Raw genomic sequence first — 7,801 nt, 5'->3', positions numbered from 1 at the left:
GAACCTTTATGAATCTCTGAGTGAGAGCGTACATCTTTTAAAAAACACCAAAACCCAAGGGAAAATCAACTTATCAGGACCTTTCTGGCTCCTGCAATTATGGCTCAATGCCATATTTGAAGCCAATCTTCCTGTAGCACCAGAAATAGATGAAGAAGAAGTGAAAAATAGGACTGTCGAATGGCCAAGGTTGGTGCTAATAACGCCAACTGACGAAGGAATCAGCCTTCGACAAGCTTTCAAAAGCTATGTCATGATGTTTGCTAAGAGTTATCAATTTACTTCGACCATGGCCCCTTTGGCTGATAGAAAGATCGGACCTAAGTGGTTTACCCAACAACTGCCTTTGGAGATGCAAAAGGATGAAAATACATTTTTGAATGTTTGGGAATCATTCTTAACCCCTAGGCTCCTTTTTTCTTACCGTAACACCACTAAAAACCAAATTGCTTTGATAGTTTATCAACCCAACCTTGTTTCTAGACAGTTTAGCCTAATCCAGATAAAACCTCGGCCTATATTTCCCAAGAAAGGATCCATCATCTTTTATAACTCCCTTCATACTGAAGACGAAGGCAAAGAGCTGTCGAAGAAACTAGCTGATGATTCTCTCGACATTCGACCAGTTATATTTCGACCATCATTCTTATGCACTCCTGAGTTTGACGAATAGTGGAAAGATTACTACTCCAACAGATTTTTCGACGTAACTGCCTTTACTACCCATTTGACAAATGCTTTCGCTTTTGTGCAGGATCGGACCAAAAAAGGTATTCAAAGACACATTAGGGAAATACAGAAATTTCAAAAGTATTTCGAAACTGCGTATAGACCTGATGATCTTAGTCGAACCATACACGAAGCAGCAACAGAATTGAAACGCAAACTGACGGAGAAGTTTGAAAAACTGTCATTGCCTTCAAACCTTCGACCAGAGGCGCGTTATGACCTGGCTTTCAGCTGTCATCCACCAAAATTCCCTCCTTTGCTAACCGCTGAATTTGGGGTGGCATTTAGCCCTCCATTTCCAGATTGGTTTGTTTGTGGGGACTTTATGAAAATTCTCCGTCAACAGTACAAAAAACCTACTGCGCGTGTGGTTCCGACTAAGTATCATCTGGGCGAATACCCATGACACCTTCATATTGGAATAGAACACGTTCGCGTGGAGGATCCCATTCTTGAAGGTGTTCACAGAAAAACACGATTTTTTCTTTTGTTATTCTAACTATATTATCATGTATCTCTTTACACTTATTTTTTAATCTCCTTTCTTTCCTTAGCCGTGAAGATCCCTGCTAAGAAAGCTGTTGTCGAAGCGTCGCCCAGTACTGCTAAGAAGCCTTCGACAAAGGTACAAAACTTTTTCTCTTCTTATTTATTCTATTCCCTTTTTCAACAGCTAACTGGCTTTGGTCTGCATGACTAGGTAAGTCGAAAACCCCCAACAATCCAAAAGAGAAAGAGTGAAGAGCAGAAAGAAGAGGATAAAGTCCCTAATGAAGAGTCTGGTGACGAATCTCCAGAGTTAATCCCTCCCCCTCAGAAGAAGAAGAAACTTACGAAGGTCTCTTCCCAAAGATCTATCGTTAAATCAACTAGGAAGGATTCCGCCAGTACTCCCCCTGCTAAACCTCAGTCGAAAGACACGGAGAGTGGGAAATCCAGCTTTAATACTGAGATTCCTGAGGTAATTTTTATTTCGACAACATACATCCACCTTTCCTGCATCTTTTTCTTCTAAATCTTAGAATTATTTTCAGGAACAAGTGGCTGTCGAAAGAACGCCCGAGAAAATTCTAGAGGAAACGGCCCCAGAAGAAGATATCCCCACAAGTGATCATGACATGCAAACTGTAGCAGAATTCGACACTACAGTGGGTGAAGCTTCTGAAGATGAATCTCCTCCTCATCCAGGATTAAATGCTGCACCTCAGGGTGAAGACATTGATATGGAGGCTGGGGTCGAAGATGATCCTGAAGGCGAAGCTGCCAAAGGTGGGGACAACCAGTCGAAACAAACAGAGGCTGAGCATACTTCAGAGCGAAACACTCCACCTGCTCCAGACCAAACCCAAGGGAGTGGCAAATCAACTGGTTCGACTAGTCTCTCTCGCGAGGAGCTTGAAAATCTCAAAGTGCAAAGACCTTTGGAGTATCTGAAGGTCATGCTTAGCACCCGTTTTAATTTTCAGGATTCTTCGCAGAGTAGTTCGACCACTTCTGGGGCAACTTCTGAAACACCATCACTTGGCAACATTTTGACCAAAATTAAAACGAAAATCCTTGATGTCGATTTGTTTAAAGTCTTGGAAGAGAATTCCCTTGCTCATCTTGATCTTAAGAAAATTTTGAAGCAAGTGAATATCCTGGAGGCTCCTGCTGAGGTTGGAAGTTTCGTGATGGAGCTGATGACCCTTATTGACCTGGCCACTGCAGATCTTCTTCGTCAGACAGACCTTACCGATCAGATCTCCTCAAAGTCTGAAACACAAACCGCTGAATGGAATGCTGTTTCGACTTCGACTGACAAAGTCTCAAGGTTGCAAAAGCTTTCTGAAACTTACGTCAATGAAGTTGCTGCTTGTGATGACAACATCCAAAAATGGAAAAAACAGATAGCAGCACTTCAAGAAAAGATCTCTCAAGAGGAGAAATGTAAGGCATCCATACAGCAACCCAAGCAGAGCGAGATTGACGAAGAATTGAGGGTGGGTATTCGACATGCAGAAAAAGCCCAGCAACTTAGTCAGGAGATTGAGACTCTCTCTACTCACAAGAGTCTTTGTGATCATCGACTCCAGTTTCAGAGGCAGAAATTCGCCACTTTGAAGGATACTTTTGCCAATTTTAATTTGTAGTCGAATTTATTTAGCAACTCTCAGCCCTTTGAGGCTTTCTTTGTAATAACTTTTGAATGCCATTTTTATTTGGCCCATCATATCACAATTATGTTTGCACTTATTCTGTTACTACTTTTACTTCCTGCAATATAGGCTTATACTTTTTCAAATACTTGCCATTTATTCTTAGGATTCTCTTATCCTTCTCTATTTCTTTTATTTCGTACGCGCCGTTTGAAAATGTTTTCAAAACCTGGAAAGGTCCCTCCCATTTAGGAGACCACTTTCCCATTAATTTATCCTTTCGATCCATAGGAAGGATTACTTTCCACACAAGGTCACCTATTAAGAAGGTCTTGAATCTTACTTTCTTATTGTAAAATCTTTCGACTCTCTCCTTTTGTCTTCTTATTAGGTCTAGCACGCGCAGCCTTTCCTCGTCTAAATCAACTAGTTCGTCCATCATCATACTCCAATATGTGTCTGATGGGATTTCATGATGCCTTTGCACTCTAACCGACTGCAGATATATTTCGACTGGCAAAACTGCATCATGTCCGTAAGTCAACTTGAATGGAGTCGAATTCGTTGCCTCTTTGGGGGACGTTCGACAAGCCCACAAGGCTTGATCCAAAGTCTTATGCCAATTTCTAGGTTTTTTCCCCACATGCTTCTTAATCAAGTTTATCACTACCTTGTTGGCTGCTTCAACTTGCCCATTGGCTTGAGCGTAGTAAGGTGTCGAAGTAAGGAGCTTAAAACCTGTTTCTTGTGCAAATATCTGCATGTTTTTACCGGTGAACACAGATCCTTGATCTGTTGTTATTGTCTCAGGTATCCCAAATCTGTAAATTATGTATTTTTGGATAAAGTCTATGACTGCTTCTTGATCCACATTCGCCAATGGTATAGCTTCAGTCCATTTTGTGAAATAGTCTATCCCAACCAAAATGTACCTTTGTCCTTTTGAGGAAGCTGGTCGAATCTCCCCGATTAAGTCCAACGCCCATCCTCTGAATGGCCAAGGTTTTATAATTGAGTGCAACTCACTTGCAGGGACATGGGGTATGCCTGCATGTACTTGACATTCCTGACAACCTTTTGCGAATTCGACACAGTCTTTCAGCATTGTTGGCCAATACATTCCTTGTCGAAATAAAAGCCACTTCATTTTGTGACCTGCTTGGTGTGCACCACACGCTCCACTGTGTACATTCGACAGGGCTATGTAGGCTTCGTCTTCACTCAGGCATTTCAACAAAACTCCTTCTGCAGTCTTTTTGAACAATTCATTTCCCAAAAGTACGTAACTCAAAGCTCTGTATTTTATCCTTCTTTCTGCTTTCTGATTTGGGTCTTGTAGATAATTCTTGATAGGCTTTCTCCAGTCTGTTATTCCTGAACCATCTATGTTGAATATCTCAAAGTTTTCTTCGTCACCGTATCCTAATCTTATTGACTCCAGATCTGATGGGGACAACTTGGTGGATACGACTCTTCCTCTGACTTCAATGGCTTCTTCTAACTTTTCCTTCGATACTTTGTATCCGGATGCTAGTTGAGCAAGATCGTTCGCTTCTTGATTCTCCAACCTGGGAATGTGCCTGAAGACGACATTGTCGAACTCCTTGAGAAGTCTATTGGCTATTACAAAGTACATGATTAAGGTTTCTTTCACGCACTTATACTCTTTCGTCAACTGCTTTATCACCAGTTCGAAATCACCCATTATTTCGACTCTCGTTGCCCCCAATTTCAACAAGATTTCAAGTCCAGCGATCAAAGCTTCATATTCTGCTTCATTGTTTGAACACAGACTTTCGACTTTGTACTTGAATTTTGTTGGAATTTTGTCAGGAGAAATAATCAACATCCCCACTCCCGTTCCTTTTTTATGACTGGAACCGTCAAAATACAATTTCCAAGGTTCTAATTCGACGTACTCCACATCTTCGTTTATAGAATGGTCGGCTATGAAATCAGCGACCACTTGTCCTTTCACCGCTTTTAAAGGCAGATATTTCAAGGAGTATTATGTTAACGCTAAAGCCCACTTTCCAATTCGACTATGTAAAATAGATTTAGATAACATATACTTTATTACGCCGAAATGGGAAGAAATATATACATCGACAGGTTTTATATAATGCTTCAATTTCATATAAGAGAAATATACACATAGGCATAGCTTTTCTATAATGCTATATCTAGTTTCGGCATCATTTAGGACTCTACTGAGATAATAAATGGCTCTTTCGACACCATTCTCGTCTTCTTGACACAACATACTTCCTAATGTTTTGTCTGACGCCGAAATGTACAATCTCATATTTCTTTTTTTGCAAGGAGACATCAGGATTGGGGGACTAGCCAGGTATTCCTTGATTTTGTCGAAAGCCGCTTGCTGTTCTTGCCCCCATGCGAAGTCTTCCTTCTTTAGTCGAAGTAGAGGAGAGAAAGCTTGTGTCTTCCCACTGAGGTTGGAGATGAATCTTCTGAGAAAGTTGATTTTCCCTAGCAGAGACTGCAACCCCTTTTTGGTTGATGGCGCTTTCGCTTCCATTATGGCCTTGGCTTTATTTTTGTTTATTTCGATCCCCTTCTTATGGACCACAAAGCCTAAGAAATCACCCGCCTGCACACCAAAAGCACATTTAAGTGGGTTCATTTTCAAACCAAACTTCCTCATCCTTTCAAAGGATTGTCGAAGATGATCTATATGACTTTTTCCTGAAACAGACTTAATCACAATGTCGTCAATATACACTTGCATGAAAGTTTCGATAAAGTCATGAAAGATGGAATTCATGGCACGTTGGTAAGTCGCTCCAGCGTTCTTTAAACCAAAAGGCATTACTACCCATTCGTACGTTCCTATTGCTCCAGAACAACGGAAACCCGTTTTAGGAACATCTTCTTCAGCGATAAAAATTTGGTTATAGCCAGAGTATCCGTCTAACATACTTAAGTACTCATGGCCGGCTGCAGAATCTATGAGCATTTCTGCCACTGGCATAGGATATTCATCCTTTGGGGTAGCCGAGTTTAAGTCTCGAAAATCAATGCATACCCTAAGTTTGCCATTTTTCTTAATTACTGGAACAATATTTGCAATCCATTCGACATACCTGGTTGTGCGGATGAACTTGCATCTTAGAAGTCTTTCGACCTCTTCTTTTATTTTCGACAGGATTTCTGGTGCGAAGCGTCTCGGAGTCTGCTTTACTGGCTTCTTTCCTTCCATTATTGGCAACTGCATTTCGACCAGACTTCTGTCAAGACCAGGCATTTCGTCATAATCCCATGCGAAGCAGTCTTTGAACTCTTTCAGCAACTGGACTATTTCGACCTTGAACTGGGGGTCCATTTTTGCGCTTATGTATGTTGGTCTATGTTCTGCCCCCACTCCTAAGTTTATTTCTTCTAATGGATCCTGCGCCACCATCTTCTCGTTAGTTGACACCGGATCTTTTTCGAATCCTAGAGGTTCGTCGTCATAAATGGCGTCAAGCTTTTGGTGTTGCCATCCGCCCATTTGGTTGTTATCGTGATCTTCCGCCACGTCTTCTTGGGGACATTGTTTGTTGGAGTTTTCTTGGTTGGCTTCGACAGCCATATATTTCACTTCAGCCTCGAGGGCCTCTTTGAGTTTGTTTTCGGCTATGTAAGTCGTAATCTTCTCGAGCGCTGACTGTTCACTCGTCATCGTCAAATTCGCTTCCCCATCCTGTTGGCGCTATGTGAGTAGTTCCCCACATATAGGTTTCGCCAATCACTTCTTTATCCCACTGGAAACCATGCGTTGGATGAAGGTACATGGAGCAGTAGGCATTGTCTGTCGCCTTTAAATCGAATTCGGCTGGGCTGCATGGAGGTATGTGAGCCAGGTTTTTGTCGAAGCTTTGGCTGTTGATATTGTTTATTTCTGTCATGAAGTAGCTTTGATCTCCCTCAATGTTTTCGATGATCCCATCTGGCCTCCATATGGCTATTCGCTGATGCATCGAAGAGGGTACGGCTCCTACACCATGAATCCACTCCCTTGCAAGCAGCAGGTTGTAGTTGGCCTTTGAAGCGATGACTATGAACATGGTTGGCCTTGTTATGGTTCCAACAGTTAAGTTTACTTGGATGACGCCCATAGTTGTTCCTACTTTCCCTTCGTAATTCGACAACACCATGTTGTGGGGTTTCGCGTCTGAATCGTCTTTTCCAATCTTCTTCAGCATGTAGTGGGGCATCAAATTCACTGCCGCTCCCCCATCCACCAGTATCTTATTCACACCGACATTTTCCACCCTCCCTTTTATAAACAAAGGTTTCAAATGCGCCTTCATGGAGTCGTCTGGTTTTTCGAAGAAAGCGTTCTGCTCTTCGACGCACCCGTTATTCATCACGTAGTAACAGACGGGCTTGTGTGCCATCGTTTCCTCTTCCATCTCGTCTTCTTCATCTTCGACCTCCATGACTCTATCATAGTCTCTAGGGAGAATGGAGACCACATTGCAGATCACGTTGAAGGATGATTCTGAGTCAGAGTTGAAACTGTCAGTTACTTTGTCATCTTCCGGCATCTTCGCCTTCGACGCCACTGATTCGACAACTCTACTAGGATTGATCTGGAGGGGAGTCTCTTTTCTGCTCCTTGTCTGACGATTGTTGCTAGATTCTGCTTCGTCTGGTCCATTCATGTCCTTTTTTGCCATCTCTATTTCTGCCCTCTTCTGCCCCTGGAACCTCCTCCATTGGGATCTGGACATGGGGTTTTTGCCTTTGTAATTCTCTGAAGGGTATGGTCTTGGCTTGTGTTTTTCCATTTCCTTCTTGCCCTCCATCGACGCGCCTCTCTGAACCTCAAACTTTCCCCATTTCTTCTGCCCTTGGGCGTCTCTAATGGGTTGAACCCATTTGTCGTCCGTTGCTTTGTCAGATGGTTTATAGGTGTTCTGGCGTCTCTC

This window comes from Lathyrus oleraceus, chromosome 7, assembly GCF_024323335.1.
Source record: "Lathyrus oleraceus cultivar Zhongwan6 chromosome 7, CAAS_Psat_ZW6_1.0, whole genome shotgun sequence".
Classification (NCBI taxonomy): Eukaryota; Viridiplantae; Streptophyta; class Magnoliopsida; order Fabales; family Fabaceae; genus Lathyrus; species Lathyrus oleraceus.
Note: the sequence above shows the minus strand (reverse complement) of the source record.